The following is a 10,599-nucleotide window of genomic DNA, read 5'->3' as shown; positions in this document are numbered from 1 at the left end:
CCTTTGTTTCCCCTTACTTCTACTTTAGCTAGAATTAAAAAACTTTGGTCACTTTAAACAGTATGTTTTCAGTATGATTATGAAGTAATTCTTGAGGTATTGTCTAAATACTGAAGGCATTTCAAACTAGCTGAGAAATGAGAAGTAGAAATGGCTGCTAACAGGACACTAGTTTCTAATGACACACCGATTGAAGTTCCTGGTAATGAAGGCTCTGAAAAGCTCCTCAGCAACAAGTTCTTGACACTAAAACTAATTGTTCATGAAAACGATCAGGTTCGATCAGGTTCGATCAGGTTCGATCAGGTTCGATCAGGTTCGATCAGGTTCGATCAGGTTCGATCAGGTTCGATCAGGTTCGATCAGGTTCGATCAGGTTCGATCAGGTTCGATCAGGTTCGATCAGGTTCGATCAGGTTCGATCAGGTTCGATCAGGTTCGATCAGGTTCGATCAGGTTCGATCAGGTTCGATCAGGTTCGATCAGGTTCGATCAGGTTCGATCAGGTTCGATCAGGTTCGATCAGGTTCGATCAGGTTCGATCAGGTTCGATCAGGTTCGATCAGGTTCGATCAGGTTCGATCAGGTTCGATCAGGTTCGATCAGGTTCGATCAGGTTCGATCAGGTTCGATCAGGTTCGATCAGGTTCGATCAGGTTCGATCAGGTTCGATCAGGTTCGATCAGGTTCGATCAGGTTCGATCAGGTTCGATCAGGTTCGATCAGGTTCGATCAGGTTCGATCAGGTTCGATCAGGTTCGATCAGGTTCGATCAGGTTCGATCAGGTTCGATCAGGTTCGATCAGGTTCGATCAGGTTCGATCAGGTTCGATCAGGTTCGATCAGGTTCGATCAGGTTCGATCAGGTTCGATCAGGTTCGATCAGGTTCGATCAGGTTCGATCAGGTTCGATCAGGTTCGATCAGGTTCGATCAGGTTCGATCAGGTTCGATCAGGTTCGATCAGGTTCGATCAGGTTCGATCAGGTTCGATCAGGTTCGATCAGGTTCGATCAGGTTCGATCAGGTTCGATCAGGTTCGATCAGGTTCGATCAGGTTCGATCAGGTTCGATCAGGTTCGATCAGGTTCGATCAGGTTCGATCAGGTTCGATCAGGTTCGATCAGGTTCGATCAGGTTCGATCAGGTTCGATCAGGTTCGATCAGGTTCGATCAGATTCGATCAGATTCGATCAGATTCGATCAGATTCGATCAGATTCGATCAGATTCGATCAGATTCGATCAGATTCGATCAGATTCGATCAGATTCGATCAGATTCGATCAGATTCGATCAGATTCGATCAGATTCGATCAGATTCGATCAGATTCGATCAGATTCGATCAGATTCGATCAGATTCGATCAGATTCGATCAGATTCGATCAGATTCGATCAGATTCGATCAGATTCGATCAGATTCGATCAGATTCGATCAGATTCGATCAGATTCGATCAGATTCGATCAGATTCGATCAGATTCGATCAGATTCGATCAGATTCGATCAGATTCGATCAGATTCGATCAGATTCGATCAGATTCGATCAGATTCGATCAGATTCGATCAGATTCGATCAGATTCGATCAGATTCGATCAGATTCGATCAGATTCGATCAGATTCGATCAGATTCGATCAGATTCGATCAGATTCGATCAGATTCGATCAGATTCGATCAGATTCGATCAGATTCGATCAGATTCGATCAGATTCGATCAGATTCGATCAGATTCGATCAGATTCGATCAGATTCGATCAGTATATCTATATATATATTTCTCAAAGTCCGTCCGTGCGTTCATCGGAAATCCGGCTATAGATCTTAAAATCTTGGAATAACTATTCCGTACCGAATAGAAGAGGATTCGATCTTGGGCGAAGCCATTCACCAGTCTTACGCCTAGCCCACTAGACTACGGAAGTCGAATAGCTAACTAGCCAATATAAGTCATTATATCAGAGCAATACCTAACTGCTTTGCTATGACACGGGTAATAGCAAACGTCACGAGAAGCTGTTCGCTCACATTATTAAACTGGCTAATAGCGAACAACTCTCACTACTTATCATTGTTTATAAGACAAAAAACTTTTCTCATGATATGTAGTTTGAAAGTTAGAATGGCAAATGTTGTTATATGTTAAATACAAATCAATTTTCTGTCCAAGTACTCTTCAAATACACGGGCAACGCCGCGGGTGGCACAGCTAGTATGTACACTATATATAATAGTAAGCTAATAATGATGTTTTTTCAATTATCTCTAAAACATCACCTTTTTTGAGAGAGTGTGAAATATGAACTATCCACTCTATTTGACTTGTTTTTTCATAATTTGCTACAAGCTTAAAGCATCAAAATGATGTTCAGATCAAAAAGATTTGTGCAACTCTAAGTGCTTTTACAGTCAATGGAATGTACCGACAATACGGTCTATAAGTACGGTCTAGGATCAAGGGAATCTTATTGTAGATACATGACATAGACCTATCAACTATACTTTATAGTCGTTAGTTAACTGTACTGTATAGTTAATAGGTCTATGGTACATGATCAGGCTTCACAGTGTTAATAGATGATTGCTGAAGTTTGCCTGCTCACCTCTCCCCAATTACTCTTTCTCTCTTCTCTCATGGCCATCTTTAGAAACTGAGTAGCCTTCAGGCTTGTCTCCTTGTAGTTGATGATAGGCATTCTGACAGCCAGCAGCTCAAACACCAACCAACTCAACAAGAGAAAAAAAGACCTGAAGCTATGATCTGCCCCCTGCTATGATACTCATGATGGCAACTCTAGAGTGAGCTAGTGAAAAGGCGCATACCATTGTTTACATAAATAATTTTATTGCCCTGAATAACTCTATGTAAAACGAACATATTTCATGGTTACCTCTCAGATGCTACGTCACCCGCAGAATGCTTTATTATGAGCTGGTACTATATTGTATGGCGCATGACTGGCAAGTTCATACACTTGAAGTTAAATAAAGACTGTGAGACCACTAGTTTCACTAACAATGAATAAGAAGACAGTTAACTGAGCACGAGAGTTATGACCAGGGTCTAAATACCCTGAATGCTGAGGAGCTAAATGTGTTATTAGGTATACGCTGTTTAAAATACTCTAATCATGTCTCCAATCTGCCTGATCCATTGCATCTCTACTTTCCCAAAGATATCTCTACACTTTATACCAGGCACCAACATCTTGCCAATTTACACTATAGTACAGCTTTGTGCAAAAAACTTTTACTTTCAAAAGACTTACCCTAATTCACTTTGTTATTTTTTGTCTCTTGGTCTACTTTCCTTTAAATGACACAGACTGGATTGAATAAATTTAACGTCTACCTAATGACAGAGAGTGTTCACTGACATACACTGTACAGTGGCAGCATACATTATATACACAACATATAATGATAATGAATTCTACACGAGTACCTTAGATGTCAGGAGGAGCAGTTAGCAACATGTCTACGTCGCTAAAAGCAAGACTAAAAAGGAACCTTTTTGCAAAACTTGTCTAAGGATGATAACGTAAACTTACCTGAGAAGTCATCAAGTTTCCAGAAAAGAGAGCAAAGCAACAATGAGGCAAAGTGTACAACAATGAGGCACAGAGTACAACAATAAAGCAATGTTGTATCTCCCACTATTGGCCTGCATATATAGGACAAACCTGACCAAACAGCAATATTGTCAATCATTGTATAAGGCAATTGTGATGCTGTTGTCAGCATTTGCTTACAAAATAAATAGCAAATATCCATTTATAGACTCAGATGACAATTATTACTTTATAACCTGCTGCGATCAATACTGTCGCTATTTGATTGTCGTATAGGCAAATATTATACTTTATGGAAAATATTAGCTCAATGCTTTAGTATGGTATTATCAATGCAGTCTTTCCAAATAAAACTCAAACTACACCCACTATCCTCTGACTAACAATAGCTTTCACCATATAGCCTTACTTATCTTAACATTTCTGCATTATATTTTTGTTTTCATAACTAGAAATCTGTTGTAATAGATATGCATAGCCATTTTCACAGAGCTTTTTCTTAACCACTTTTCATTTAAACAATAATCATATCAGTTCCCAAAGCTTGCTTTTTACATACTTTATGCTTTTAATTCCAGCATTATTATATTAGTTAGACCAGTCATTAGTTGTTTTTGTTTGTTTAATTTATTACTATTTATTTTATTACTATTTATTTTATTACTATTTATTTTATTACTATTTATTTTATTACTATTTATTTTATTACTATTTGCATACTATTTAGCTTACTTGTTGTGATATTTTGTAGAGAACATATTATAAAATAGGACTAATGATTACCACAATGAAGATTGCCCATTATAATAAACTATTCTAAAAAGAGCACTTTAGCTCTAAATTTAAAAGAATCAATTGAGTCATTATAATAAGTCAGCAATAATGATAGTTTCATAAAAGAAAGAGTTAGAGCAACGTTCATCTTGGTCAAGTGTTAATTTGAAGAAACAGATTAAAGACTACAAGAAAGTTGTGAGAAATTAAAGATTTAAAATTAGAATTGAATTTCACAGTTTGCTATAAACGAGTGAACTACTATGGGAGCTTCAAGCAGAAGTGCCTTGCTCATAAACAGCAATTTCCCAGCAAAAACTGTCAAAAACTGGCAAATCAGTCTGATTTTTAGGTTAATAATCTAAGCTGGAGTGACATCAATTATTTCAGTGACAGCCACCTTTTATTTAAACCTAAAAAATTCAAGCCTAATTATCTTTAATATATGTTATTGTGCCATAGATAGGAGTACAATTAAAGATTGCAGGTGCCTTAGAGAGTTGCCCACTCTTCATTTCATGTTAATACATTTGCTCGAATCTTAGTAGATGTATTGGCTGACTCATGAACTGAGAAACCAGATGAAAGTCACCAAGACAATGAGACGATATGTGACTATTGTACTTCTCTCCTTTCTGCAGTCTAAAACCAGCCTGTAACACAAAGCCAGTGTACTTGTCAGTTGTCAGGCATCTTGCTGCTTGAACTTAGTGTAGACAACTAAGTGACACCAATACCATTTTTGGCTGTCAATGGTCTAGAGACCCTGTCCTGTGAACAACAGGTTGAAGTTCAATTTTAGAAAAGTTGCAAGGAAGTTCAAGATGCTTGCTTTCATCGATGTCATTTATTTACCCGTCATTGACAGCAAAGGGTTATGAGCTAATAAGATCGCCTATATGTAAGTGATATGAAGGAAAGACAACTTTCCTTTTAGATAAAAGTTGTCCACGGTTTGGGGTTGAGCGCGAGATGTTTTACCGTACACCTCCACAGTACAACGTGAAGCTAGCGCCATGCCAATAAGCGTCAGGGAGATGGGGCTTCAACTGATAGCGAGTCAACCGTAAACATATCTGAGAAAACAGATAAGAAAAGCAGTCGCGACTCGCCGGCGTGTAAAACGTGTTATAATGTCGATGTTAATTTTTTATTTGTATTTGTAACTCCTTGTCGGGAGTGTGAGCTGAATAGTTAAAAATACATGTAGAGTATAAATTGTTTGAACAGTTATTAGTAGCTGGTAATTATGATTAATTATTTTGAAGTTTGCTAATTGGTAGTTATTTTAATATTACTGGCTAATAGCAAAGCAGTTAATGTGAAGCTAACCCATTGGCAGCCAATTTTATGTTACCAGCAGATAGCAAAGAAAGTTTGACAGTATACAGGATGATCCATCACACCCGTTGGCATTACATTAATATACAGTTTAACAAAATCAATTTTTGTGGGCAACAGTTACATCGTTAGATTGCTCAAGTTATCGTTATTCCAAATTTTGCAATGAAATTAGTTCATTTAAAAAAAACTGCCAATTTTGCATATGCTTATAATTAACTTACAAGCTGTGTTGGATTAGTTTCATGTGTTTGGGAGTAATATTGTAGTGAATCTTTGCGTGTACTACTCACTAGTATAGCAAATTACTGCACTTGCAAACACTACTATGTGGGATCTATTACAAGTTGGCTGATCTTACCAAATTTGATTATATAAATATGGCTGTATTCGTGTACTACGTATTTTGGTCAAACACTTGTGATTAGTTGTAAGTGCAAATTTAGAACAAGCTGTGCAAAAGTACAAGACCATGTGCAGACCAATACGACAACAATATACATTATATATTCTGACAAATTAATATTTGCCACCAAAAAAATAAATTTACGTACTCAAACCTTTCTGTGTGGCAATATCAACTCTTATGCAAGCTTGCAGCTATAACCTGTTTCCATAACAATGTCAAGCAAACTTTGGCAAACTCGTAGCTACAACCGTTTGTGTATATCAAATAAATGTCGAGTCACTTGTCACGAAAGCTTAACCTCTTCATTAATGCCTCAGCTTTTCCTAAATAAGAAAAAAACAAGCAATTTTATAACTAACCTTACTGTAGCTTTTACAAGCCGGTATTCATAAAGTATAATTGTAACTTCATTGCTTCCAGCTGACAAACAAGTCTGAAACACAGGCTATCAATAGCTTTACCAGATTCCATGAGAAGCTAACGCTCGGGAAAGGACCTGCGTTTGACAAACAGTGTTTTATTAAAGGCTCACTAATACATAGCCTGGCCACGTAATTTCACTACAATATTTTAAGCGTGATATCTACTTCTATTGATAAATTTGGTTTAGGTCACAAAAGTTCTGTGACATAACTATGGGTTGTGAGCAAAGCAACAGAAGCATTGTTGCGCAGCGCTAAGCTACAATGGTTGCACACCAACTTTTCCTTTACCACCAGACTTCATCGCAACGGCGTTACACACCTACAGCACAATAGCCGCAACTAGGTTAACTAACCTTCATAGAATTACAGCAGACCTCACTGCCAATAAATTTGCGTAAACCAATAACTGCTTAGCAGCCGCCGCTGCTACATGGTGGTTCGACCTGTCCAAATCAACCCTTTACTGAAGGTTTGTTTTTAGCAAAATAAAGAGGCAGGACAATTCGCTATCACAGTCTGCACGTTCTGAGCTCTTGTTTCTTAGGTTTTGTCCTTATCGCTAATTGACTGTCATTTAGATAGTGAGGCCTGTTAGCTAGTCCCCTAGCTTTTCCTGCAAGCCAGCTTTTGTATTAATAGCTAATCACCAGAAAGCTGAAAGTAACTAATTGGTAGCTAATTAATAACTCTCTTTCATATGCTCTATATATTCTGTCGTTAATATATATTGGAAATGACAAAAAATTGTAGGGAGGTATCCTTCCCACAAATTTAAATATACACTGTAAATATGGCGAGCTTGGTAAAAGCGTTTAAAAAAGCATTGGCGATCTACGCAAGGGGTTGGTGTAAACTGGTCTAACAACTGGTCCACTGTTTGCTACAGTTGTGTACTGGTGGAATTTACCATTCACTAAGACATTAATCATGTTTATTTTCTCAAGGTTATGACCATCACGAAAAAATTGCAACTGCGCATTGATGAGCACATACTGAAGCCAGATGTAAATGCATTGCAGTAGATTTTTGCCCACATATCAATATAGTTGCATTAGCAGTGCAGTAGCAGTGGTAAGCATGTCACAGCCATGCAGTACAATTGAATTGCGTACTTCAACTATTGCGCGGTACGCAGTATACATGCTGTAAAACTATTTTTTAATATGCAGGAAGCAGTATTGATGCAGTGGCGGTATTGACTGTTGCACATTCCGCAGTTCTGCGTGCAGTGGAAGTGTTGCTAATGTGCATTTCACAGTGCTAGCTGCAGTATGAACATTTGCATTACACTAGACATACGCATACAGCACATTTTAATAAAAACCCATCACAGAATACAATTTTGAGTCGATTTTGACACAACCAAAACACACTTCCAAGGTGTGAATGTTTCTCAAGCTTGAGTCGGAGTGAAGAAACAAATTGATCACAATTAGCATGTTGTATACAAATGAACAGGAAAATTAACATGAAAATCTATCATGGTTTTAATACAAAATTTCAGTGAGAGTACAATGCAAAAACCCAATTTTCTTAATTGGTATGATAAGCCCGACTCCCTATTCTGAAATGATATGCGAGTTAGAAAGAAAGTTCATGAGCTTGCTAAACCTGGTATCGGACCATTTTTTTGCAATGCAGTACAGGTGCTTGGAAAGCCAGCAGCATTGGTTGATCAGCAGTAACAGGTTTGTATTAATGCGCAGTTGCAGTACATTACAGTTTGAAGTCTTGAAGAATTGGCATTCGCAGTATGTATTAATTGCAAAGTTTCAGTCAATGCATCATGTAATCAAAAGCGCTGTGAAGCACAGTTGACAATATGCAGGAGGGCAGTTGCATAGCAGTAAATGTTTACTGCTCATTAGGAAGTTGTAGTGCACTACAAAATTACCATGTACTGCACTGTGATGATGTGCAGTTTTAATACGCCACAACCCTGTACTTTATACGTGCCGGTAGGTCAAAGTCTGCAGGATTTTTGTGTGTTCATAATAGAAATTGTCTGATTTGCAGAATAACATTTGCCGGCAAGTTAATTAGAGAACCTGTGATCCCTCTCACTATTGGATGTAGCAAAGCTAAATTATAAAACTAAGGAATTGTAAGATATTAACAAGAGGGAGCCCCGATTAGGTTTATAGTTTGTATTAGTTGATTGAACTTCAACCTGTTTTGACTCTAGTTGTGGAGTCGTTGAAAGGCTTCTTATGTGATAAACAAAAGCTTGTATGTGACTTTAGGGTAATAATTGCTCATAAAGCTGGTGCATTGCTGGAAAGTGATAGCATGTTGCAGTTGGTACAAGCAGATAGCTTCACAGATCAGTAGCTTCAGGACCTCGGTGACTCCAGCCAAAGAGGTCCTCAAGGTTCATGACCTATCTAGTGTTGCAGATGATATGTCTGACATTTCTGCTATTTTTGAGCTAACTCAAAAAACTTTGAGTATGCATGGCTGAAGAATCTCGCACCATAAGTCTTTGTTGGTGCCTCTCGGGTTATGAGTAACAAATGTACTCGTATCTATTACATGACGCTACTTTTATTGGTATGAAGCACTAGCCGAATTCCCGGCGTTGTACGGGTAATAGAATAATTACTTGATGAATTTGAGTAACTTACCTAGAAAGCCAGATTTTTACTAAAATCCTTTACTAAAACAATACCTGTGTTTTGGGCCACACGGAATCATTCCGTGTAATGGTCAACACTACTAGTTATTAACCCCAAGCAAGCGCTTGAAAGGTTGACTTGCAACAAAATTTACATTGCAGCTATTTGTTATCAAAAGGTTCACCATGTCTTACTCTGCCGTGTTGTAGGTTCAAAATATGTAAAAATGGGAAATGTGATTGCAAGTTCTTAAAAGCTCAAAAATGAACAGTTGGAAAAACGGCTGTAGGTTTGAATGCCTTTATTATGATGACGTACTCAACTCGATGTGGTATTTGTTTTGATACGTGATGTTATCACGTAAAATGAAAGGCCAATAGAAGGTTCAATATAAAACCTCGTAGCACTAGTTTATGACAAACACTTCGGGTTCTACCGGGAAGTCCTTATCAAAACAGATGCTCGCTACTTTACAGTTTCGTTTCAGCTTGGTCTAATCATCTAGTCATAATCTGATCATGTGACTTATATTATCTGCCAAATGGTGTGAACAATTTTTTGCAGCATTTTTCGACCATCACAAGTGACCAACAGGCTCCTCATGTTTATCAGAGGATAATATGCACTCCTTCGAGCTAAGGTTAAAAAATTAAACTGATTTTTAGGCTAGGTCTTGAGATATCAGTGCTCAAAATGACAGCATTACAATGATAATGAAATAGACACGTAAGTACAATAGACATGGTTTTATTGAATGCGTGAAGTATATTTGTGAAAATATTTCAACGAATGAGGTTGCATGAAAATGTAAACAGAAGCACATTGTGTTCAACTACGTCACATTTGAGCCATTTTTAGAGGGATTCAATCTTCGGCGTTTTTGTGATTGTTGCGATTAGCTGTTTATTTTTGAGTTTTTAAGAGCTTGGATTCACATTTCCACATATTTTGAACTTACTACACAGCGGAGTAAGACATGGTGAATCTATTGATACCAAATAACTGTAATGTAAATTTTGTTGCAAGTCAACCTTTAAGCGTGAGTATCTTAACCAATGTAATGACTATTTTCCCAATTAATCTATTGTATTTCATGTAGGTTAATGGTTAAGTTCGCTGTCTCTAGATTTGGAGATTCCGAGATTAAATCCAGTGCTGTGTGGATTTTTTATTGTTAGGTTTTAATAGCTATTACTGGACACAGGGTTTAATAGCTATTACTGGACACAGGGTTTAATAGCTATTACTGGACACAGGGTTTAATAGCTATTGCTGGACACAGGGTTTAATAGCTATTACTGGACACAGGGTTTAATAGCTATTACTGGACACAGGGTTTAATAGCTATTACTGGACACAGGGTTTAATTGCTATTACTGGACACAGGGTTTAACGAAAAAAGCCACTGAGATTTATATATATTGATAATCAAAATAAACAAAATTAACACGATATATTTCAAATAGAA

The sequence above is a fragment of the Watersipora subatra genome, chromosome 1 (genome assembly GCF_963576615.1).
Source record: "Watersipora subatra chromosome 1, tzWatSuba1.1, whole genome shotgun sequence".
Classification (NCBI taxonomy): Eukaryota; Metazoa; Bryozoa; class Gymnolaemata; order Cheilostomatida; family Watersiporidae; genus Watersipora; species Watersipora subatra.
This window is presented reverse-complemented; position numbering follows the sequence as displayed.